Here is a 26,508-nt window from a genome sequence, read left to right as displayed (position 1 = left end):
ATATGTACGTCTATATAGTGGTTTTCCATGCTGCGAAATTCATATATACTGTCTTAAGACGAGAAACTGCGCCGTTTGTCCATTTACACTTGGATTTGGCGTTACTATGAGCTCAAAAGGCGTCACAAATGCCCCAAAATTGCAAAAAAATGAAACTTTTTACCCAATAACTTTGGCTCATCTTTTAAATTTTTCTAAAATTTGGCGAAAATTTGAAGACAACGTTGGCCTTTCACACTTCTCACATTCATTATTTCTTCACTATTTTTTGCGTCATCTCACATGCAGCACCAAAGGAGGACGACGCACGTGTGGATTGTTTTAGAGTTGTTGTGACATCCATTCCACTACCACAAAACTGTATTATATGGAAAGGACAGTGGCAGTGAAAATATACAGTTTTTTTTCCAGTTGATAGACTTCAGACAGCTAGTGATCTAGAAGCTGATGTTGTTTACTGCTGCGTTTAGGGTTTGGCATGCATTTATCTGTCTAAAACAGGATAATCATACTTCACAGAGGAATAGATCAATTCATACATCATAATGCGTGTGCCCCACTGTCGTTGGAATTATTGAATCCATCAAGAAAAGACACAATGAATATATTAATCAGTTGTATGAATTAGACTATAATGAGAATTGGCATGAGCATGCACAAGAAGTACCAGAAGAAAAACTACAATTTCCAACTTCTTTGGGGCATGCAGACTTCTTTGCACGTGTTGTTTCACGGATTGCATGCCAGTCCCTGAAACAACCAAACAGCCTATTTGTAAATGCTATTTCCAAAATATATTCATATACAAAACTTTTAATTTTTGTATTGGTTTTATTTTCATTGTTTTTTTTTTTTTTTAATTTCAACATGTTTTGGCCAGTTATTCCTTTGATCGACTTAAGGTTGTTAATCGTGACGGGATAGGAATTATGAGTCTTATAACTGTATACCCAGTAATTACTGCCTTCCATTGTTCATGTCCCGTGGCGCATTGGATATAAGGCGTTTAGTCTCTACGGGTCCAAGTAAGCATTGTCTGAAGATAAGTTTCAATCCTATCGAAAGCACGCCAGACGATTAGTTTGCCAAAATTTGGTGAGAAAACAACAACTATTGACGGCATCCCTATTTCTAACGCACATTCATGGCAGGGGCGTCTTTCTTAACTCCGCATACCGTAAATATCTAAAATAGAAGATGGAAATTTTAGCTAATAAATGCATAAATTCAATCATCATAACACTGCAATTTGCAATCTTCTATGGGACATTCAATTGGAATAAAGAATAAGAGGCAGTACACCCTTTGTATTAACATATGTGCGTAAGTTGTTGGACATGTTTTTCTCACGTACCATAATCACTTGGATCGTATATTGTGCCGATATATTGCTCTTTATTTTTCTAGTTGCAATAAATTAAAATAAATTTCTCACAAATACGTCAATGAGATGCTCCTTATGGGTTTAGAAACCATTAATCCATGTAAAAATTGTGGAATCTTTGTCTGCTATGCCTATTATATTGGCACTGTTCCCAGTCCAATGTATGAATGGGGTGTGTGCTATTTTGGCTTAATTTTGCTCATAATTGAAAACAATGAATTCACTTCTGATAAAATTTAGTAAGACAAAGAATCCAATATTAACTAATATTATGGATACATTGTTAGAACTATCACCGGTCGGTTGGAGTTAACAGGATACTTTTAATGGGAATCACTCCAGGCTTGAAACCCTTGATATAAGAAGCTAACAAATATTGTTTTATATCTAAAATCAGAAAACGTTAAATGTTATATGATAAATTTCAACCTAAAAGCAATTATTTACCCTTTGTCAGAAATCTCGTTCATGGAACGTGAGGAAAATATAAGGAAGGTGGAATTTTCGAAGCTGTCGAAAACAAACTCAATGTATACTTGCTACCTTACAATGCATTTCTGTATCGAATTAATGATCGATGTGTTCACCGTTATATATGTGTAGTCCTATGTGGTTCCGATTTTGGAACACCTAAGAAATTTCAGTAGCGTGACCTTCATCTCCGATACAATGACGGGGGTGGATGGGCGATTCCTGTTATTCCGTGCTTCACCAGTGGAAAAGAAATACAATAATAAAAAGAACTTTAAAAAAATATTGAAGGAAAAAAAACAAAGGATACGACTCAAAGTTTCCAGGGAAATATGAGTGCCGCGAGCCAAGTCTGGGTCGGCGTAAAGTTTTCTGTTCTTTTTTCTGCTTACTATTTCCTGAAAGAAATCAACTAAAAACAGATGCCATTCGTTTGTTATTTGAGTCACGTATTCCGTAAGCAACGAATGAAAAAACTCAAGTCGTAAATTCTGGTTTTTATAAAGAGCATTTATTAAATAATCTCTTGATTACAATATTTGCTATTTTACAGATATGGAAAAAATATATGCGATTTTCATTTTTTTTTTTAAACAACAGTTCGCTCAGAAAAAATGAAAAAAAAAGCTTTTTGCGACGACAGATTTTCCCTGTTTCTCTTTTCTCTTTTCTCGCCCTCTCTTTCAGTTTGCACAACGTTTACCAAGCAAGCTGCTAATTTACAAAAACAAAAATCATTCTTCTATATAGAGCGATGGTTGAAATTGCAATCACTTTCTTCGGGTTTGATATTTTTATTTTATTTTAAGGTATGCCAGTATTTTTTTTTAATTAAAACTGCCAAGTTACAAAAGCAGCTGTTGAAACCTGCCTGTATACGAACCGACATGTTTGTACAAGTAAACCTTTTATTATCTATGCATATAGTTCACGGCAAATAGAAATCTCCTAATATAATAAAAGAGATAATCTATCTATATATCTATAAAAGTGAACGTGTCTGTCTGTCTGTCTGTCTGTGTACATTTCCCTACGCAATAACTCTGTCAATTTTTAGTCTATAGACTCGAAATTTGAAATACCGGGTACTGAGATTTGGGAAAATCGATGTGACGGGTGTCAGCCAGAAATTTGGCTGTTAAGGGGTCAAATTTCAACGATTTCACCTTTAAGAACTCTACCAAACTCCTCCGACAATTTTTGGTCTAGACACTTGAAATTTTAGATATAGGTTCCTTGAACCTGGATCTAACTTAATCAAGTGATTTGAGCCCGAAACTATAAATTTTAAGGGGTCATAATAGGGGTCAAATTTAAAAAAAAATTGACTTTTTTTTTGTTTTGCTAAGCGTACACCTCAAAACACCCGGGCAAAGCCGGGCTGAAATGCTAGTCATTAATAATTGTGAAAGATATATTGAAACAGAACGGCGTAAAAGATGGGCACATCATTTTGATTATATTCTACTTTTTCAGAACCAGTTGTTGATTTCAGATTTTTTGTACACGTATTAAAAATTGTCATAGACTCTTGATAATTCAGTATTTTTTAGCTATACACCTTATGGGGTGAGCAGGATTGTAGCATAGACGGATGGCGTTCCAACTCAACTCAATTCAACTCACCAACTGCTTAAATCTTGCTCTGCACATTCTCTTATACGAAAGTGACGGGTGTGTTTTGCGAGGACTATATCTTCATTTAGCCAACCAATCTTCGTTGAATTGTCCAAATTAGTAAAATCGCATGTGCATATTAATCCAGCAGATTTTCATCATAAATTTAATTTTTCATCTTGAGTTTCATGCACAGGCAAATTCGGAAACTTTGACCTCGGGTTCATATCTACCTTGACAAAAATTCAAAACAATATTTCACTACCATCGTTCGAAATACATTGTTTGGTTAACGAAATATCATTTGTTTCAAGATATTATCAATCTCTAATTCGCTAAGCTGAAGATATTCTTCCTTCTTTTGATTCGAATCACTAAACAAAGAAATAGAATCAGCAAGATAATCGGGCTTGCTCGAGATTGTTCATTAATTAAAGCGGTAATTTAGCTCTAAGTAAACCATTACAGGTTTAATTTGATTGGTTTATATTAAATTAAATTAAATGGTTTACATTAAATTAAATTTAATGGTTTACATTACATTAAATTTGATTGGTTTATATTAAATTAAATTTAATGGTTGACATTGAATTAAATTTAATGGTTTACATTAAATTAAATTTGATTGGTTTATATTAAATTAAATTAAATTAAGTGGTTTACATTAAATTAAATTTAATGGTTTACATTAAATTAAATTTGATTGGTTTATATTAAATTAAATTAAATGGTTGACATTGAATTAAATTTAATGGTTTACATTGCCTACCGATTCCCCTCTAACCTTCCTTTTCATATAGAATGTTCCTATGAATCTGAGCATGATTCACATTAGCTATTTAAATTTAGTAAGAAAAAATGGCTTGATTTTGTGAACAAAATTAAAACCAGTGCCATATTTGACCAATAACATCTTTCTCTCTTGCGATCCACTTTCTATATATAGCAAAAGAAGCATTTGATAATAGAGACATTAAAATGAACATTTAAATCACGTCTACCTGTATCCATACTTCCAATTACAAAGTATTTAGCATATAGTATTAACAAATATCGATATTTTATGACATTCAGACAGTCACAAATTCTTAATATTAGACGAAAATTATGAGAATCTAAAAGCATGTCTATGTAAGATTTCCATATTTTCTAACAATGAATGCTAGAAATTAAATTAATAAAATATTCGTCGTCGACATTCCTCGGTAAAGTTATTAATAGTTATTTCCAACGTTTAAGATAATTACTCGAAATATGGTTTCCAAATTAATTTTTAGTTTATTTTATACACACACACACACACACACATATATATATATATATATATATATATATACTTCCCAATATGCTCAACTCAAAATAAGGAGCATTATATATATATATATATATATATATATATAAAATATATTTTTTGTCATCGACATACAGTCCTGTTTCGTTGTTTCACAACTCATCAGTGCCGCTAGACTAACACCTATCCCAAGCCGAGGATCGAACCTAGAACCGTCGTAATGACAGTCGGCAGTTCTACCCCCTGACTACGGAAGCGGTGGCCGCAATTAATCTGTCCGAATGTCTATTTAAATAAACATTCGTCCGCCACTCGTAAAGTGCTCAAACGTTGTTTGTAAATAAACCGCGAGCTTCGCATTTTTTCAGCTAAATTAAGTAGCGAGTAAGATTATTTACGATAGTGCTCAACCCAAGAGGGGGGCTTTATAAAATATATTTTAGTCATCGACATAATATATATAGGTATTCTAATAGTAAACTAAGGTTCAGCTCCATGTACGTTTTACTTCAATGTTTTAATCCAAAAAAAGGGTAAACCCCCACTTTCATTGAAGTAAAACGTACATGGAGCTAAAGATTAGTTTTACTATAATAATACTTAGTAATGGGACATGTATATCTATCGAATAAGTATTTTAGAACTTAATTCCTGAAGCGTTATTTTGTATTGAATCTATGCATAACCTCAGCAAATTATGGTTTGTTGGCAAACGTAGGTAAATCTATGGTAATTAAATTAGTATCATGGTAAAGATGTGCTTTAAAAACTTATATTTCGAATAAATTAGCCTAGATCTAATGGGATCCGTTGAATTAATAAATAAGTCATAAATTAATATCAAGAATTTACCAAACTAGATATACTGTACGGCACTGGTTATTTCCCTTTTATCGTTAGGAATACTTATTAGGATCTTGGTCTTAGATCTTCAATTATTTTTTTTATTCTGGACGTATAGAATGATCTCCCTTCTACTTATAAATTTTCTGATAATCGTAAATCTAAAAGAGGGATGGGCGATTTAAACTTAAAACATATAAAATTAAAAAAGATAAAAATAATAAATAAATGGAGATCTTTAATTTTAAATGAAGAATGAAAATAAACTAAATATAAAGTAATGTTTAGACTTTATTTTCTTATTGAATAATTTTTAAACTCAAACCTGTCCTAAATCGTATAAATAAGCTAACAGATAATTTTGGAAATAAACAGAAAAAAATCCTGATACGAAGCTTCTTTAGTTTCGTAACGATTTAACTGAGTTGATTATTCCTGTTTTAAAAATAAAAAATAAAGAAATAATAAATTAACAACATTTAAAAATTAAAAAGGAAAATAAATTATAAAAATTAAAAAATAAATATTTAAAAAAAATAAGTTTAATTAAATAAAGCAATATAGAAATCTTATTTAAGAAATCGATAAATGGTATTAATAAAACATATTTAATGGGAATAGGTAATTAGTGTTAACATCGTTTGATATTTAGTTCGACATTCGTCTTTTTTAAATAAAGATACGAAAATAGGTAGATATATAAATCTTTAAAAAGATATTTAGTTTGGATTTTTTTTTAATACGAAAATAGGTAGATATATAAATCTTTAAAAAATACTTTGCAAGGATGCAACAAAGATAAAGTGTTCTGGCTTTTTTTCTTATAAAAGAACTATTTCTTTTCCTAAATGTTTTATTGTAAAAGTGTTTTTATTTAAGTCTGAAGAAAGGCTGTTCTTGTGAAAATTTTCAAAAGACATATTGTTTGAATTTGTCCAAATGGTCTTGAAACAATTGTACCTAACAAGGAAATACACTTTTTGTTGCTATCAACCCATTTTTTAAGTCTTGTGTATTGTTAAAACAGTATATAAATATATATATATATATATATATATATATATATATGTTCTTCTTGTTTTTGCGAAGATGCTGTTATATTTATATTTATTTTTTTACTATCTTAGCACTTGAAAGAGATTTAAACTCTTTTATTCATATATACATATATATGTGTGTGCATATATATACATATGTATATATATATATAAATACATGCATATATATATGTGTGTGTGTGTATGTGTGTATGTGTGTGTGTGTGAAACGTTTTACTTTTTGGAGAGGACTTATAAATATCTTTTGTTTGACTATTTAAAATTATAACGTGCATAAAGGGTATACACATGTACACTCACGCTTCTAGCCCCTAGCCATCACGAGCATCGGTAATAGCGAGGACCGTATTCATGACACCAGCATCCGCAGTCAGGCACTCTACCAATTGAATTGCCACTTGAATGCACGGTTGTTATCGCAGTTTAAATTTAAGATTCTTTGTCATTATTGTTTTTAGCGATATTATTACGTTCCAAACGCTGTTAATAATTTAATATATATATATATATATATATATATATATATATATATATATATGATTAGTTTTTTTTGGGGAAAAGAAATCCAGCAGAGTGCTACATTAAAAGGAAAATCCGAAATGTAAGAGCGTATTTATATTTGGTGTACAGAAAGTTGTTAGATGAGACAAATCATTGGTACCGTCGGTTTCAAGCCCGATAATAAGGACCGTTTATAGGAATACCCTTCAACCTCCAGAGGAAATCAACTCGATAAAAATTGCTCAATTTGTATGTCACATCTGCTTCAAAATGTGCAAATCTGCGGGGGGAGTGCAGACTCATCTGAGATGGCATGAACGACAAGATTGGGAGAACTCAATGTGAAGGCGATCATCTTTAAAGATGCAGCAATCATCCTCATATGAATATATATATGCATATATATATATGTATATATATATGTATATTTATATATATATATGTATGCATGGATATATATATATATGAATATATATGTATATATATATGTAGATATATATTGTATATAGGTGTATTTTACTTCAAATTTCTATCATTTTGCATAAGTTGGAGTTCGAGCATCCTGCGGATGAAAGACATTTACCCACTTATCTATGCGTATGACCGTTTTGTTTTTGTATTATATATTTGGGGAATATATGTAAAACTTCCACATTTTGCAATAGATGTTTTTTAAATTGTATTTCCAAGTTTAATTAAAGTTTTATGATATGTTTGTTCTTCAATTATAAGGTTAAAGTGAAGAATAGGTACAAAACACCCTCCACTCCCATCCCCATGTTAAGAATGGCCGTTTAAATAATAAACTTTATTATTTCATCACGGATCAATAAGTGCATTAGTACCAAGATTCCATATTATTTGCTGTAATGTTTCTACTTAGCATGCATTTTTATAGGTTTCTTGTTTTTTCTCTGTTCACTATTCACACTTTTTACTGTTAAAATAATTAAATTAGGGCAATTGCTCAAACCGTACCATATAAATAATTATGTTTCAATATTTATATTTAGGATTCGACAATTATTAATAAAGACTTATAATAATAATAATAATAATAATAATAATAATAATAATAATAATAATAATAGCATTTTTTGATTATCATTATCATCATTGTTATTATTTTTTACTATACATACGCTTATTCTCATATTTATTATTATAACTAGCGCGGGGGCGGCGTTGCCCGGGTTTGTGGAGGTCTGGGTGTTAAAAAGAGGTGTAAAATACAAAAACGATTTTGGACGGAAGGTTGGATTGAATCCCGAAGCCTTGCCACGATGGAGAGGCACTGATATGGCGTTATATGAAGGTTTATGAAGCAAAATTAATAGGTGCGAGGAAGTCTGATCTATTTTTGCGATGCAAACCAAAACATTCGCGGACATACACAAGAAGACGCGAACACACACACGCGCGCGTATACACACACACACACACACACACACATTTTCGCTTTTATATTTATAGATGCAGCCCTGGTTTAGTTAGTATATGACGGGGGTAAATTGTCTTTCAATGCAAACAGCGGACTTTATTTTGTAAACGAAATAAACCTGTAGAATTTGTTCTGTTAGTGTCCAATCTGATAAAGAAATGAAACTGTATTTGCCCAACCCTGGTAAGCAAAAGGACCCAAATATGTATAATGTTATTTTATGTGTTTTATGCGCGTAAAATAGAAAGAATTAATGGCACAAACTAGGGAAAAATATATATTTAGGGCCAAAGAAAAAGTGAAAAAAAGAAGAAAATGAAGGTGTCCTGCATAATTTGACCCTAATTCTCGTGAATTCCCGTCAAGCATAGATCGGCCGAGACCGGCAGTCATCGCTGTCAGTCGCAGAGTACAGGAAAATCACGAACAAACAAAGAAACAAAACGAATTGGAATGAATACAAATGGAGGAAAAAAACAGAAAATTTACCATGTAAAATGCAATTATGTGTATTTTATTTTATTTAGTTTTTTGTGGTTGTTGTTGTTGGTTTGTTTTCTGCAATAACATCAAAGAAACAATACCAACCGGAAAAAAGTACAATGGAAGAAAAATAAATAAATACAAGAAAACTGACCGTGTATAACGAATAAATGTTTAATAGATTTTAGTCATATTTTTTTTATTGTTGGTCTGTTTTATGCAAAAACGTATAACGGTTTGTTATGTGTTTAGTTTTCATTTTTGTACTGTTTTCGTTGTTGTCGCTTTTAACCAATTGGAATGTCGTATGGTTCCATATCGATAGCGTAATAGTCGTTGGGCTTATGAAACTACCTGACATTCAATGTATAGAAATAAATACTGAATTAGTAACTAATCCGAAAACAAGAAGTTAGATCTCCCCCTAGTATCACGTACAAAATCAGTGAAAACATGATAGAAGGAAAATACAGTAAATAAAATATATGAATCGAGTAATCGTTTGAACATTTGAAGACGCTAGCGGCTGACTGTTATAGTTTGTTGTAAAAACATGAATCCAACGTTAATTCGTTTCGTTTAAGTAACCCTTCGAATCGCATCCCCCCCCGCAAAAAAGGAAAAAAATAAAAAATTAAAAAAAAAAAACGAAAAGAAGAAATAAAAGAAATAGCATAAGTAACCCATGTAATAGATGTAATCGAAAGTTGCGTTTCACCCGACGGTAAAATGCCATTCCATTTTTTAAGCAACTAAGAACTCAAACCGGAGTTTCCTCCCAAATTCCTCTGTGAACGTATCCGCAACGGTGTTAAGTGGTCGCGGGGGGAAGTATGAATGTAATAGAGAGAACAGATTTTACCACTTCAATCGATTCTTCCAGGTTTTTGTAGTGAACTCTCACCAGACAAAATATAGGAATGTACGGTTATCCAGGAAGTTTAAACTTAATAGGCCTATAGTACACCTCATATTATGTGCCGCAGTTTGTGCACATTATATTTGCATTAAATGTCTTGAGTTGTAATCCTATTTAGGTCAAACTCAGAAGGGAAAAATGACTTCATTTTATTTATATAGAGATTAGTATTATAACTAACCTTATCAGTATTGTATTATTATTACTAGTATCATTATAAGTATTATTATTTTTATTGTTATTATTGTCAGAACTATCTTTATCATTTGGATTAGCATTATTTACACTAGTTTTCTTAATATTATCATTCTCATCGTTTATTCCTGGGACTTCTAACTGCGAACATCGTCAGCGATCGCTCACTGTGAGACGGGTGAGTTTTGCGAGTCTGGGTTGTCATTCAGCCAATCAATCTTCATTGAATGAAAATTGAATCGTCCAATGAGTAAAACTGCTTGTGCATATTAATTTAATTGTTTTAGGAAAACTGTCAGTTTGACACCATTGTTCCTAAACGTTTTCGATGACCTTTGCTTTATTGCTTTCTATTGATTTCCTGCTGGCAACGGCTGCGTTAGTATGCATAAGGATTCCGTGGCAAAGGCATGAGTCTCAGTATGCTCCGAAATCTTGAAGTCGATGGCTACTTAGTTGTCTCGCTCATCGGCCCTTCCGACATTTTCGATATTTCACGTATATTTGGTGTGACGACAGTCTAGGCCGTCACTGCGTTTTTTTTTTTCATGTACGGAATCGGACGCCTTTAGCTGAAAATTCTTGCTGTTTCAATTATTTTAATATGATTTGGTCGTTTTCTATTTTTTTTTTAACATTTCTATTGAAACTTCAATGTGACTGTGAAGTATTTTCAGTTTATGTAGTTTGGATTCCGCGTTTGGCGAGTTTTCTACAGATTTCAACAGTTTTCATTGTTGCTAATCGTTGTATCATCTCAGCCTTCCTTCTTATTACAATTTTATCCATTATTTGTTTCGTGGCATTGACACTAATGCTTAGTCCTTAATTTGTGTGGATTTTACTTTCTTTTCATTGCGTATTCTTTTTAGTTTTCCACGCTTGTCCCGCGTATTTGTCTCTTTCTTATTTTCTGTCGCATTGATAGTGATGCTGTGATTTGTAGCGAGGACGCAGTCTATGATTAAGTAGAGTTTTCATTGTTATTGATTGCTATGTTCCCTGGTCTCTTTTATTAGATAAGTTCATCTGGTTGCATCACGATGTCACAGAGGATATCGTAATTTTATTTTGGTGCAGATAGGTTATAAGGACCCTAGGAGATCAGAGGAGCAAGAATGAAAGCTCTTGAACACGACATTCTGTACACAATTATAAACGACCCGAAATGTTTTGATATTTCGCCAACATTGTATTTTCTATCCCAATATGCATTGCTTTTTTTTTAATTTAAAAACGTTTAATTAAAATATTTGAACAAAACGTTTTAATAAACAAACGGAGAGTAAAGTTTTATTTAAAGACGAACGGAGGAAGCAAACATATTAATTTCCTTAATGTAAATTTTAAAAATACATACTACATTAACAAAAAAGCTTTTGGTGGTGAATAACAGAAGAGCTCGAGATGTTATGTTTGTTAACAGAATGCTAGGTGGGAAAGTCACAGGCTATGAAATATCCGGCGGAAATATTCGCTTTCGTGACTCCGACCTTCTGGGACCGTTTACCCTATATGCGCCAATTTCTTTTTACAGTACAAGTACCGGTTTTAATTAAACCATTTATTTGACTGTTGAAAATGTATCTGTTAGCATACTTCCAGTATATTGCCTTCCCCCCTTATACTACAAGTTTTTATATTATTTTTGAACAAGAGTGCTGCAGTAGTATCATTTGTAGTCACTAGGATTTCACACGCTGGCTATTATCATAGATCGCTAACGGTTCAGAGCAAGTAGTACTACCTGGAGTCTGTGTAACAACAAGTCTCTCCAGATTACCAGTAGTCTTCACCTCTTTCGATTAATTTAGCAAATAAATTTACATTATCGCAACAGCGTTTGCCATTGAGTTTTCGCTGGCAATTACTATTGATCTTCACTGGAATTTAGGTGGTATTAATGCTTCCTTGGATCCCAGTTTCCTGCGCATCCATTCAGTGAAGGTATGGTTACTGCTCCCATTCCTCGGTCATTCCATCCTCCTTGACCATTTTCTTCTTTATTCAGTGCTATGCCAGCCGATGTTAATACTATTTTTATATTGAGAAAATCAACCTTCAATTTTACAATTTTGCAGTTTCAGTTTTCTTGGTTTCGTGTGTTTTATTTCTCTTGCATTATAACGTTTGCCACATATGTAGGATAAATTCCGTATTCGATTGTTTTCTTCAAAATTTCAGCTGTTTTCAGGATTATTAGATAATTAACATTGTTAAAAGTTTATCAGTTATTATCTATCTATCTGTCTATCTATCTATTTATCCATATATTCAATGATATTCTTAAAATAGTTTATATTGGAAGTTATTTATTGTTTATAGAATAAAGTGTAGCAATGGGTTTTAGCTGAAGATGTTTACATAATATAGCTAAGGTAAATAAACAAAATAACCTCGGGCAGGTAGACGCGGAAATGTCACACGTAAGAGATGCGTGTGCGTTTTGTATGATGCCGTAAGGGAACTGAGATCAGGATGTCGGGAAGTTTAGAGTCGAAAGAGTTGGAGTTTGATCACGGGAGTGAAAACCCGTACTTCAAACAAGGAAGCGAAGCTGTGAAAAACATGTAGAGACGAAATGCAACACACATCTGAAGACTATTTGAGACAACTGAAATAAATTTATATTATCGAAATATAAAGTGTCGTAATGTGGTTTCACAAAAGACGGAAGAACAGAGGGCTCCATTGGTTGGTGTTGGCCATTTCATATTTCATCACGGAGCTCAGCAGTGAAGATAGAAGAAATGTTGAAGAAAGAAAGGTATGAAGCATGTATTATTATTCTTATAAAAAATGATAATTTGTAGAAATATGAACGGAAATATATACCCGTGTGATAAATCTCTGATACAAAATGACTGGGTTTATACGTCGATATTATATCCTCTGGCTAAACAACATACATACACTGTATACTTTATATTCTGATCTCGTTATAAGAAAAAATACTGATCCACCTCTTAATACAACATATGACTTGGTGGGGGGGGGGCGATTTCCCTCCCTATACAACAGGAATAGTGTGTTGTATAGTTTGAGCCTTCCACCTGATTCCGATTTCTCATGATTTTTTTACAAAGTTCTTTGGGACTATTCGGAATTAACCTACAGTCATTGATATTATATTAATTTTCTTCATCTTTCATATTCCTTTAAGCTGTCTGGCAAATTCCGCATATTTACGTTTTCCGCCGCGTTCGTATTTACTCTGCGGTATGCTGAAACGGCAAAATCTACAAATTGGCATGGTCTAACTTTTTGGTTAATAATTATAACGTCCGACTTTCTCAGTTGGATGAGTTTATCTGTTTCACTATTATATTTATTATTATTATTGTTATTGTTATTATTATTATTATTATTATTATTATTATTATTATTATTATTATTAATAATAATAATAACAATAATAACAATAACAATAATAATAAATATCTATATAATATTCTGCTTGTTCCATCCAAAGATACTTCGTACGTTACGCTTTTAATACGGCTAAAAATATGTTTTGAATGACTAACTGCTTTCGAAAAGGACAAATTCGTGAAATTTGGCTTTGTAAAGGCCAATTTAATAATCTTGGAGAAGAATATAGATGTGGCCTCGTTTTGGAATATTAATTCATAATAATATACGATTATTGTTGCAATAATGTGAAAAGAAAAGAATAATGTGAAAAAAAAAGAATTCACTAAAAATAAAAGCAAGCAAACGTTATGTAATAATGGGGTATATTGGAAAGAAACAGTATTATCTGCCAAGAAGTGTTTAGCTGACGCAGTGAATTAAAGGTTGCCGCTTACATTGTGATTGCGTTAATTGAATTGATCTATGGAATATTATATTACTCTCTGCGTATTTATTAGTACTATCTCATTCATCTCATTTGGGTCAGTTCTATATTTAATAGAACAAAACACTATGTTCATAGAATATTTAAATTTGTTGAGTGTTAATTGTTTTTCTGACAAAAAAAAACCCTAATGCTAGCTTTATCAAAGCGTATTTGCTGATTAAATCTTTCTCATTAGGTGAAATTTCCAGGGATCCTACTAGTTGTTATTGTTGTTGTTATTAGTTTTATTATTACTCATCTTCATCATCATCATCTACATATTAATAGGATAGGTGGGTGTTATTTATTTTGTGTGTCATGCTTACATCCGACTGACTGTCGTTTAATTGTTATAGACATCAATTTCTTCTAATAAATAATTTTACCAAGAACACTTCCTAGGTTTTGGTTTCTGTTTCGGTTGGAGCTGATGAAACTTAAGTCATCTATTTCATTTTATAAATAGTTTTATGAAAAATTCTTATAAGTGTTGGTTTCAGTTTCGATTATAACTGATGGCATTCAGGTGATCTATTTTTACAAATAATTTTGTCAAGAATTCTTTATAAGTTTTGGTTTTGGTTTCGATTATAGCTGTAGGAACTCAAATTATATATATATAATATATATTATATATATAATATAATATATATATATATCTCTCTATATATATACATATATATATATATATATATAATAGTGTCAAAAGTTTTGGTTTCGGTTTCAATTCAAGCTCATGCTTTCAAGTCATATGGATATATTTTTATATTTTTGAAATCGCAACGTTTTAATATATAAAAATCGATAGAACATTAACTCTATAATAATGTATGCGAAATCTGAAAGAATTAAAATATCATACTTAAGCGTACTTCACGACCTAGCTACGCCGGGCGTCTCTGCTTGCTTAGATAAATACTTTTGCAGTTTTAACAAAAGATCTAGAATAATATCAGAGCCTCTCCATTTACGCTGAACATCTTACAGAACGCCAACATCAATATATTACATATGAATGAGTCCGCGTGGAATTTTTACACGCCTGGCTTCTTCTTCTTCTTCTTCTTCTTCTTCTTCTTATTATTATTATTATTATTATTATTATCATCATCATCATCATCATCATCAACAATAATATTAATAATAATAATAATAATAATGTTTTTAACGTAATAACGTTGTTGCTGTTTAGATTTTCTGCGACCAGATTATCATGTTTAAATTTCAAATATCATTTTCTCATGGATAATTTTTAAAAGTCATTTCCGTACTAGGGTCAGTCAGTTAGTGCGTTACACATGTTTTTCTTATAAAAGAAGGCTCGTCACGAAGTGCGCGTAGTAATGACTTTAAGTACATACGTTCTTTTTTACGATTACCTACACTTCTTTAAGCTATGTTTTGTTAATTCAAAACATACACATCTTATATTCTACAAAATATCATTTTGATTTAAGTAGTTGAAAATAATTTCCATTCATAGAACTTAAATAAAGACTAATTAAATATATTTGTTTAAATATGTTGAAAAAATCAGGTAACACGGTGCGTAGCCGGCTTGAAGCACGGCTGCCAAAAAAAAAAACTTTCTTCGCGACCCTCTACTCAGATTTCTTAACTACAAGTAACAAAAAAGATAGTAACTCTCCACTAGTGAGGACATTTTCTTTTATAACAAATGAATCTTTTCTTTGCGTAGGCATCACCACATATCAAGGCCCAGGGCCACTCGAGGATAAGAGGTTAAGAGTTACAGTAGTAATTGGACAATATGTTAATCGTTAGTAATGGAAATTCGGTAAATTTGTTAACTTAAGTGGAACGGATCCCCAAGAACTTGTTTACGTTGAACTTGAAGATTGTAGTCAGTTGGAAAGCACGAAAACGGAAGACAGTTCCACAGGCGTGCAGTTGTAAGAAAGAAGCTTTGTTCATGGAATCTACGTTTAGGTTTAGGCACAGATAAAGAGTGAGGGGAATTATTATTTCTAGCGTTTTCAGCAAGGCGAGTGGTTCTTGTGAAAGTTTGGCGAGGGGGGGCATAGATTGAAGCACAGTCGAGCACTTTCCATGAAAATAACGATAAAGCAAAAACAAACTCGCAACATCTCTTCTGCGATAAATGTTGCAGGAAAGGTTACAGAGAAAGGAACAGGACATCTCCTACGAGACTGCAAAGTCTATTTTGAACTCTATCAAGGTATGATGAATCATTTCTAGCAGGTCTTGCCCAGATGTGGCAACAGTACTCCATCCTTGGACGTACCTGGCTCTTATATAGATAGAGAATTGCATTAGCAGTGAGATATCTGCTGGGTCTATAGAAGGACCCCACCATTTTCCCCAGCGGTCTTACTCTATTAGTATAAATGTTAACTAAATTACCATTTGCTATGGATGTTAGGATAGCCTCCTCACACCCACAGAGCTACACTCTGACAAGTCAGGTCTATATTTATTAGCAATATTACTTATTTCTTCCGCGTAAACATTTCTGAATGGATATTTGGTTTTTAATAGTCATATCAAATGAAACTATATATTAAAGCTTATATTCCATGAAAAAAATAATAAATATGCTGCTGATAGAAAAAATACTTATTATGCTTAATTTACATGTGTTGCATAAAAATATACAGAAAGCGAATAATTGAATTTGCAGAGCAATTTAAAGGTATGCATGTTTTTTGTACTTATCAACATATGTTAAAACAAAATAAAGAGAATTGATATTCAGAATAACATATTTATATTTTACCATCAGTTTGTAAACCTGGCTTACTTCATGGTCAATGTTAGATTTTTAGTTTTTTTTATCCATGAACATTTATCTTTATATTGATAATATTCATTGTATAATTGATATACAAATGTTAATGAGAAAAACAGTCCAAAGAAAATTAGTTTGATAGAAATATTTTAGGTGAGAGCAGTAATAAAAGAACAATAATATTAATAGGGCAATAGTTCAATAAAAATAATGATAAGAAGAATAATCGAATGAGAACTATAGTTTAGGGAGAAAAAGGAAAGTCCGTAGAGAAATACTTTTTGCAACGACAATAGAACTAAACTAAAATTTGATGATAGCATGATAATACTATGAATAAGAATAATGATCATAATAGCAATACTGTGAAAAGAAATAAAGGCTATAAGGACAATATTTTGGAGAGAATCCATTAGGCTTGCCTTTTTTCTGTCGTTCTTGGCCTTCGGGCCGGGATCAAAGTGTAGTATCTCCCCCGGAGATACTGCAAGAAAAGAGCATATGTGGGGGCGACCCCACATATAAGACCTTGGTCAATGTAGGGGCAACCCTTCATACCAATTGTCACTATCCAGCTCCCCTACTCCCCGGGGAGTTGGACTCCATTTCCCCTTCACTCCTTACATTAAAAATCGGCCCTGTGCCTAATTTGCTCGCTGGGGGAGCAAATAAATACCTGGCCTTTTTTCTGTTGTTCTTTGCCTTCGGGCCGGGATCAAAGTGTAGTATCTGTTCTGCAGATGCTGCACTTAAGATAGTTTGTACCAGTCAATGGAGGAGAAACCCTCTATACTGGGACAATTATTATTTTTGGTAACCAGAGTGCCCACTTTTTGCCTACTTTTAGGGGAGCTGGTTTTTACCCCACATTAAAAACGGTCTTGTGCCTAATTTGCTTTGGTGGGGAAGCAAATAAATACATTAAATACATTACAAAGTTTGTTCACAAAGAATTAATCTTGATTAACTCTTGTTCTTCCATTCTGCTTTAAAATTTGTGATCTTGTCTTTTTATTTGTTTTATCTCCTCGTATAATTGCTCCTTCATGACAACAAATATTTCCGGAAACTAGTTCACTTTTATTGTAAAATAGCAGGCCGCCTGGCGTAGCCCGGTCGTATATCATGCATAAAAAACGATATTTAATTCATGTAGATTTCTCATTTATCATCCTCAGAGCGGATCCTCTACTAATTTTTATATTGTAACTAATATAATAACAACAACAAAAAAGCAGAAGAAACTGAGACATGTGCATGAGCATATTGTGATTTTTTTCTTAACACTTCACTTCCTGTGAGGAGAAAAACTACTCGAACTGAAATCAAAACCAAAACCTAAAGACTGTGAGTCCAGTGCGATAACCACTAGGTCAGCTTGACACGATTTAAAAAGTGTTTTCCAACCTACTTGTTATTAACATATGGAAGATGTCATGTGAACGATTCGCACATGCGCAGTCGTGAGACAGTTGACAAACAGATAAAAATCCGATGACCCACCCCAGGTACTGATTTTTAAATTTTGACAGCTTCGCAGCCCCTTTTGTCGATGAAAACCAATGAAAAATTTCGCTCTATATTTTTTGAGTGAATAGATTAAGAGTTGTCCACCCACACACATTTTCTACTTTTATAGAAATTTAGATAACTAGCATTTCGGCCCGGCGTGGCCCGGGTGTTTTGAGGTGTATGTTGGGCCAAAAACAAAACGCGGTCAATGTTTTTAACTTTGACCCCTATTATGACCCCTTAACATTTAATGTTTTGGGCTCAACTCAAGTTATTAAGTTAGATCCATGTCCAAGGAACCTATATCTAAAATAGAAAGTGTTTAGACCCCAAATTGTCGGAGGAGTTTGGTAGAGTTCTCAAAGGTCAAATCGTTGAACTTTGACCCCTTAACAGCCAAATTTCTGGCCGAAAACCGATCACATAGATTTTCCCAAATCTCAGTACCCTGTATATCAAATATCTGTAGACTAAAAATTGATAGAGTTATTGCGTAGGGAAATGTACACACACAGACATACACACAGACAGACAGATATACAGACACGTTCACGTTTATAGATATATATAGATAGATATTTTAGTGTCTCAGGATGCAATAGATTTCTGCGCCTCAGATTAGTTCATTGACAAATTGCAGTTTCTGCGTTGGCTGTTTAAGCCTATTATGAATCAACAAGTCCCGTTGCTAATGCAACAGATGCATGCAGTGTATGGTTACGAGACATCATTTGCTGCCGTTTGATCTCTTTCATCTCTTTCCAGTCCTTCTCTCTTGGTTCCTCACTTCTCTAGGATTATGCTTTTACAGCTGTTCCCCCAGAGACTGTTATCTTCTGTCACGGACATCCAGCCTGTTTAATAATCTTTCTTGTCATGTTACTCTTGTTCTTTTTTTATTTATTTTTTATATGTTGCGTGTTTTTATTATGTTATATTAATAATTACTAGCGGGACCTGCGAAAATTCCACAGGGGAATCATTCATATATAATATACTGATGTTGGCGTTCTGTAGATCTTAAGTGGAAATGAAGACGCTCTGATATTATTTGTAGCTTTTTTGGTAAAACTGCAAAGTATTTATCTAAGCTAACACAAACGCCCGGTAAAAACGGGTCGTAAAGTATTCTTAAATATGATATTTTAATTCTTGCAGATTTCGTATAAATTATTATAGAATAAATGTTCTATCGATTTTATATATTATAAAGTTGCGATATAAAAAAAAAGTATTCCTATGACTTGGGTGCATTAGCTTGAATCGAAACCGAAGTAAAAACTTATGAGAAACATTATATGTAACTTGAGTACCTTCAGCTATAATCGAAACTAAAAAATTCTTGATAAAAGTATCTATAAAGAATAGATTATTTAAGTGTCATCAGCTATAGTCGAAACCGAAACCAAAACTTATGAAGAATTATATAAAATGTTTGACAAGAAATAGAAGAACATAACAATTAAGCGACCCGGATTAAAGCGTGACATACAAAGGAGCACACACTTATATATATATATATATATATATATATATATATATATTATTTTGTAGAATGCTTAAATAAAGAAAGGTGGATTTTAAATCTTGTATATTAGAGAAGTTCCTTATCTCCCTTAAATCTGTATATTTTTGTATATGGATATTATGCTTGTCTGTTGTTCTATATGATTCATAATGCCCATACTAATTTTGTGAGCCTGCGACGCTAAGTTTCGCAATTCCACTTTAATATGTAATCGTTCAAGCTTATCAGATGCAACTGAAACATATAAGTTCTTTTTTCTGAAGATTTAATTCATGTGGAAAATAAACTTATTTATTGATTCAAACGTTAAAAAAGATGAATTTAATAGTAGACATGCTGCGTTACTCGTCCTTTTGTTATAAACTCAGTTTTGCATTTCAATCCAAATCCATTCAAAATACAATGTTTTGCTGAATATTTCAATAACCTATTTGAGTGCATATCAATTCTTGTAAAAAAATTCAATTATAGATAGCAAAATCCAGCGTAAAGAATGGAAAATTATTTGATTTGAGAATATTATTTGTTTTTGTAACAAGGGTAAATTGGCAACATCAATCGAGTCAGATAAGTTTTTAATTGTGAAAAAGTTAAGGTAAAGATTGCAAGTATTAATCACGTCAAGTCACCAGTGGCTGTTCGTCATGAATAGACGAATCATTATACTGTCCATTTCAAAGAGATTTATTATATTTTATAGTGACTTTGCTACCTGATTGGTTAGCTCATATCACCTCTTGGCTGTTAATGTTAAACATTTGTGATCATACTAAGTAAAAGTATGCCAAAAGGTGTAAGTAGTTATATTTTATCTATGTAAATCAATTTTCTGGATGTTTGTAGCTTATAATCCCTGGACCCTTATTTTCAAAAGGTAATCACCAAATTGTTGAAATTCAATGCATTTTTTTAATTAATTGGTTGTGATGTTGTGTCGAATCTGAAACTTCGACTAAGATATACCTTCTTGGATATGACCAAAATGTTGAACCTGCTTTTTTAATGATGATTTAATACTATCGTGGGGTTTGCATTCGCGGTGGATGAGCGTAGAATATAAATGTGTCACAAAGCCCTTCAATAATTTTGGAGATAAAACATTATAAGCCGATACATTCTTAGACTACATGGGCGAGAGAATTTATATAAGTGTGTTTAAGTTTTCACAAATGTAATACAGTAACATAGAGATATTTTTACACTATGCGCATAGAATGGCAGCAATATACAACCGAGCAAAATACAATTATAGCATTTCTACGCGTTCTGATAGTAATATTAAGAATACAACAATAAAGAGTCTACTGTTGTAAAGTAATCCGTACTGCAAAACAACGGAACATAAGTCATTCTTGCTATACAAATCCTAGATCATGTGCAGTTTACTTATGCAAGATGTTTATGATGTTTTCATAGTGATGTTTTATATAAGCTCTGATAAGAACCATCATCTTTGCTGTCTGTCCTCGATCATTCCGTAACGGGACCTCTTTCTGTTTTGAAAGACAATGAATATCCTCTGTAAAATTGGTTTCACATGTATTTTTATAATAGCATGACAATACTATGATTTCAAATCATGATAATGTAGGCAATACCGTGAAAAGAAATAAAGTATATAAGGACAAGATTTTGGCGAGAATTCATTTTGATTAAGAGGTTTGCTCACAAAATAATAATCTCGATTAACTCTCGTTGTCCCATTCTGCTTTATTCTTTGTGGCCTTACCTTCTTATTCTCCTCGTACTTACTCTTCCTTCATACAACAAATATTTCTGAAACATTTTACACTGAGGCAAAAATTGTAGAATCAAAAACAAACTGTATATGAGTTAGCACTGCCTGAATTTTTTGCACGTAGTCATCACTTATCAAGGTCCGGAGTCCACTCGAGGATAAGGTTTATGGGTATACATTAGTCAATAAAGTTATAGCGTGGTAAACATAAGTAGTGGGAATGTTGTAAATTGGATTACTTAGGGGACGGTTCATCAAGAACATGTTTACGTTGAACTTGAAGACAATCAGATTGTAGTCAGCTAGAAAGCAGGAAATCGGAAGAGAATTTCACAGGCGTGCAGTTCTATTAAAGAAGCTTTGTTCATGGAATCTACATTTAGGTTTAGGCACAGATAAAGAGTGTGGGAAATTATTGATAGTGGTTTTGGTTAGACGAGTGTTTTTCGTGAAAGTTTGGCGAGAAGGAGCATAGATTAAAGCTCAGATGAGCACTTGCCATGAAAAAAAAAACACAATAAAGCAGTGGGAAAGAGGTTAGAGGGAAGAGAAAAGGGCATTCTACAATAAGCTACGAAGTTTATTTTGAACTCTGTCAAGGCAGGATAAGTTGCTTCTAGCAGCTCCTGCCCAGATGTGGCAACAGTACTCCGTCGTTGGCCGTACCTGGCTTTTATATAGGTAGAGAATTGCATCAGGAGTGTGTATTTATTTCCTTCCCCACTGAGCAAATTAGGCACAAGGCCGTTTTTAATGTGGAGAGAAAGGGAGGGGGGAAAGGGGGGACCAGCTCCCGAGAGGTGGGAAATGGGAGCTGGATAGTAACTGTTTGTCTGTAGGGTGGCCCCTACATTGACCAAGGTCTGATATGTGGGGTTACCCCTACATATGGTCTTTGCTTGCAGTATCTGTCGGAACAGATACTGCACTTTGATCTTGTCGCCCGGGCTCCGGAGGGCGCGCGAGAATTGCATCAGGAGTGAAATATCTATTGGAGTGGTAGAAGGATCCCATCATTTTTCCAGCGACCTTCGTAATGGATTTACTGCTACTAGACGAATTGTTGACCGACTGGCAACAATTTAGAGATAAGTAGCGGAAGGCATTCGCAAATGGCCACCTATTTTAGTTCTGGTCGGAACTAAACTCGTTTAAGTTCAGTGAGTTAACGGAAACCGGTGTGTATTACGACAGCGTATTTTTTTTTCTTTTGATTTTTAAGAGCACCGCTTGAATTTACTGATTAAAAACTGACAATCACCCGTGCAAGTAAATGAGAAATCACCATATCAAAATTGTGAAAATGACAAAATCAATTTTTGAAATAACACTTTTGTTTATGTAAATTAGCACAAGTTAAAATGTCAGTTTTCCAAAGGCATCAACATTCATACGAAAGAAAACTCTTACAAAAAACAACTCATGTATTATAAAATATAAACAATTCCATTGCCATACCAAAACTGAGAAATATGCTATTTAACTTATGTAATCATTTATATTGTGCACAAGATTATCCAATTGTGATTAAATAAATGTTATATAAAAACTAGAAGGGCCCATGAAAATTCACGAATCATTCCCTTCATAAGTCATTTAATGCGGACATATCTAAAAAGTGTTCCATTCAATGCGACGTTCGACGCGAACAAAAATATTTGTTATTTTTTTGGTTCAAATTGAAATATATTTGTAGCTTTTAGATTATTTAGACTACTATTTTAATATTGAATGTTATTATTTTAAGGTGTTGTTCAATATAATCCCTAACTTACTTAAGTTGAGTCATTTTGTAGTTAAAACTATTTCAGTCGAACTCGGGAATCTGCACAAAATTTTGAACGGAACTATTTTAATAAAATACACCTTAAGAAAACCGCAAATTACATCCCCAGAAATATTGTGATTGTAAAACTCAATATAAAAAATGTAGTCGAAATAATCCCAATAATAGAAATCATCGATCCTCATCTCAGAAATCCAATACTTAAAAAATACCTTTTTAGATTCCTTTCAAGAAAGTTTTCTTTGGTTTTTAAGTTTTAGTTTACTTTAAACTATCAATAAAATAGGCTTCTCTTCGCTTTGAGATAAAAGAGTAGTATCTGTCTTATTTCTGATCAGAGCAGTGGCGCCTCCAGGCCCTCTACTGTCGCAGCGTGGGTTATGAGTTATATAGCCACTTGTGCGGTTTAACATCCACGAGCAAATTGCTTTCATTTAAGAGAGACAATAAGACGCTAGAGTTATTTCTTAGTATACATCGAGATCGTGACTAGTTTTTCTGTCATCATCAAATCTTGTGCTTATTTTGTTTTGTCAAACTTCTAGTTTTGCGAAATAAAATATATGAACCAAATACCGCAGAGGTTCCACCTCTTTCGGGATTCAGCTGTTCCCCTTGTACCCCAGTTATTTCATAAGACCACAACATGGTCTGAGCTGCCCGTAGAAACTGCACCTGATACTTTTACACCATCAAAACGAAATTTCGGAAATCGTAAAACTGAATTTCATATGAAAACAACGGTATCTACGTATTCCTTGTATATCATATATATATATATATATATATATATATATATATATATATATATATATGTGTGTGTGTGTGTGTGTGTGTGTGTGTATTCATTCTTTTTAAGGACTGTTATTTCTGTTATTTCTGTTGTGTTGTTGTTGGTGTTGTTGTTTAACCACGTGTTGACCAGCTCACTCGTTAACCTTATTTAGGTGATTAACAGTGACGAAATAGGAAGCTGAGCCTTGTAACCGCATCGCCAGTAATTACTGCCTTCCATAGTTTTTATTGTGTCACCAGGCAGTAGTAGGATAAAAACCACTATCTTCAGACAGGCTATGAGTTAGCCGAAATATAATGAAACAACAACAACTAGGAAAATGCGACTAACAGTCCGCAAAAGAATAAATACACAATATATGAAGCTGGATTCCTCCTCCTCCTCCTCCTCCTCCTACTACTACTACTACTACTACTAATAATAATAATAATAATAACAATGATAATAATAATAATAATAATAATTATTATTATTATTATTATTGGTATTATTTATTTATTTATTTATCTTTATGTTGATAGTTTCAGAAAATATCCGATTGTTGAGGTTTATGTCCAAAACTATTGGTGATATACCCTCATTCTGTACACGTTTTTGCGCGAACGCGAACCCGGCGATTTTGACGGATAAAACGCATCGACGTAGCCGGAATAGTAAGAACCTGTATTTATTCTGGGTTCACTTTCAATAAAAGAGCGACATCAAGAATATTTTGCATTGAATGTTCCGCTACCAGGCGATTCCATATTTCAAAATAGGAGTGTAATTTGCTAATTTATGTACGAACATGAAATTGCCTAAGTGGATTATAGTGTAAATGACACCGGTTATATTCAAAGTCAGAATAAACAACAAATAGGATTTAACATTTTCCCCTATTCACTACACTGATATCTATACCATCTGATTTAGTACGTATGTTGTTAAAGATATTTGAAAATTGTCAGACGATTAAACCATAAAAATGATGTTGTAGACCTTATTATATATATATATATATATATATATATATATATATATATATATATATATATATATGCCAGGTCATGTCATATGCTACTGGTACCTTGTAACCCAGTACTACCTGCCTCATGGTCGAGTCACCGGCGACTAAACTGGTTCCCCCACCAGACTTGTTTGGTGAGGAGCGTGGCTAGTCTCCCTGAAGGAGTAAAAACAAGACTTTCCACTCGGCGAATGAACTCTTTTTCGGGGTCAACGGCCAACTAGCAACCTGTGTGTATGTGTGTATGTATGTGTGTGTTGGAGTGAAGAGGGCTCCCGTAAGTCGTGGTGAGGGAAATCTTTCTAGGAAAAGCAAAGCTCTGATGTAAACGACCATAAATCGGGAGACCAATACCCGTATTAAGCTGGGCTGCAGTTTAACTTGTTGCTGGCTATCTTACTCTTGCTTGTTGCTGGATTTCAACATTTTGAACCGAGAGAGAAAGACTTAGCTGTCGTACAAAGCTAAGACTCTGTAACACCATCTGTGTATAGATACTCAACCAGGCAGTTGTATATTAAAATCTTTTGTGGCGATGGAAGTCATTTTGGGGCTCATGAACTTTAAGTGTCTGAGGGAGTGGCACTCGTCTGATAAAACGTTGCAATGAGCATATATATATATTAAAGTTTAGTCGTTAAATTCAAATTCTGAAAATCAAAATATGGACACATTTATTCGAGTTAAGAATTTATTGTTTGAGAAAAGGAATATATTGAAGGGCTTATATTAATTTACTTTATCCATGGATTTTCAATAATGGCTTACATCATCGGAGGAAATGAAATGCGGTTAGCAAAATGTTCAGCTGTGAAAAGGCACGTATTTTGCTTTTCAGCACAAATATTGAAAATAGTTTTTAGGTGGTGAATGATAGTTATATGAAAATAATTATTGGAAGAGGGAGTTTCATACAACCCCGGTAGTCCATTATCGGAAGGAGTATAGTGTCTTTATTTACAGGTAGGCAGAATATTAGTCCAGGGGAGAAGGCAGTAATCCCGTATAACAAAAATGCGTGGTTGTGTGTGTATATATATATATATATATATATATATATATATATATACATATATATATATTGTGTATATATATATATATATATATATATATATATATACACACTAGAAGTATATCAGTCTAGGTATGGTCAAAATCAATTTCCAACCAATTTTCTGTCATGTTACGTAAATTTATATATTTGCTACTAAAGCTACAAGTTTCTGCAATTTACATTTGTTGTGGAAAAAATCCATTCAAGGACTTTAATTCAAGAAAATATCTAAAATGCAATGCTAAATAGTAAGGAGTTAGAGCGAAAATTTAGA

The 26,508-nt window shown here is 32.9% G+C and overlaps 1 protein-coding gene across 1 annotated transcript in view; it reads left to right on the top strand.

The window, feature by feature from the left end:
- LOC145248915 (sex peptide receptor-like) overlaps positions 1 to 26,508 on the top strand; it is a 1,158,544-nt gene that overhangs the window by 933,524 nt on the left and 198,512 nt on the right. The window lies entirely within an intron of this gene.

This window comes from Euprymna scolopes, chromosome 27 (genome assembly GCF_053919585.1).
Source record: "Euprymna scolopes isolate OS-2025 chromosome 27, ASM5391958v1, whole genome shotgun sequence".
Taxonomy (NCBI): domain Eukaryota; kingdom Metazoa; phylum Mollusca; class Cephalopoda; order Sepiida; family Sepiolidae; genus Euprymna; species Euprymna scolopes.
This window is presented reverse-complemented; position numbering and strand designations above follow the sequence as displayed.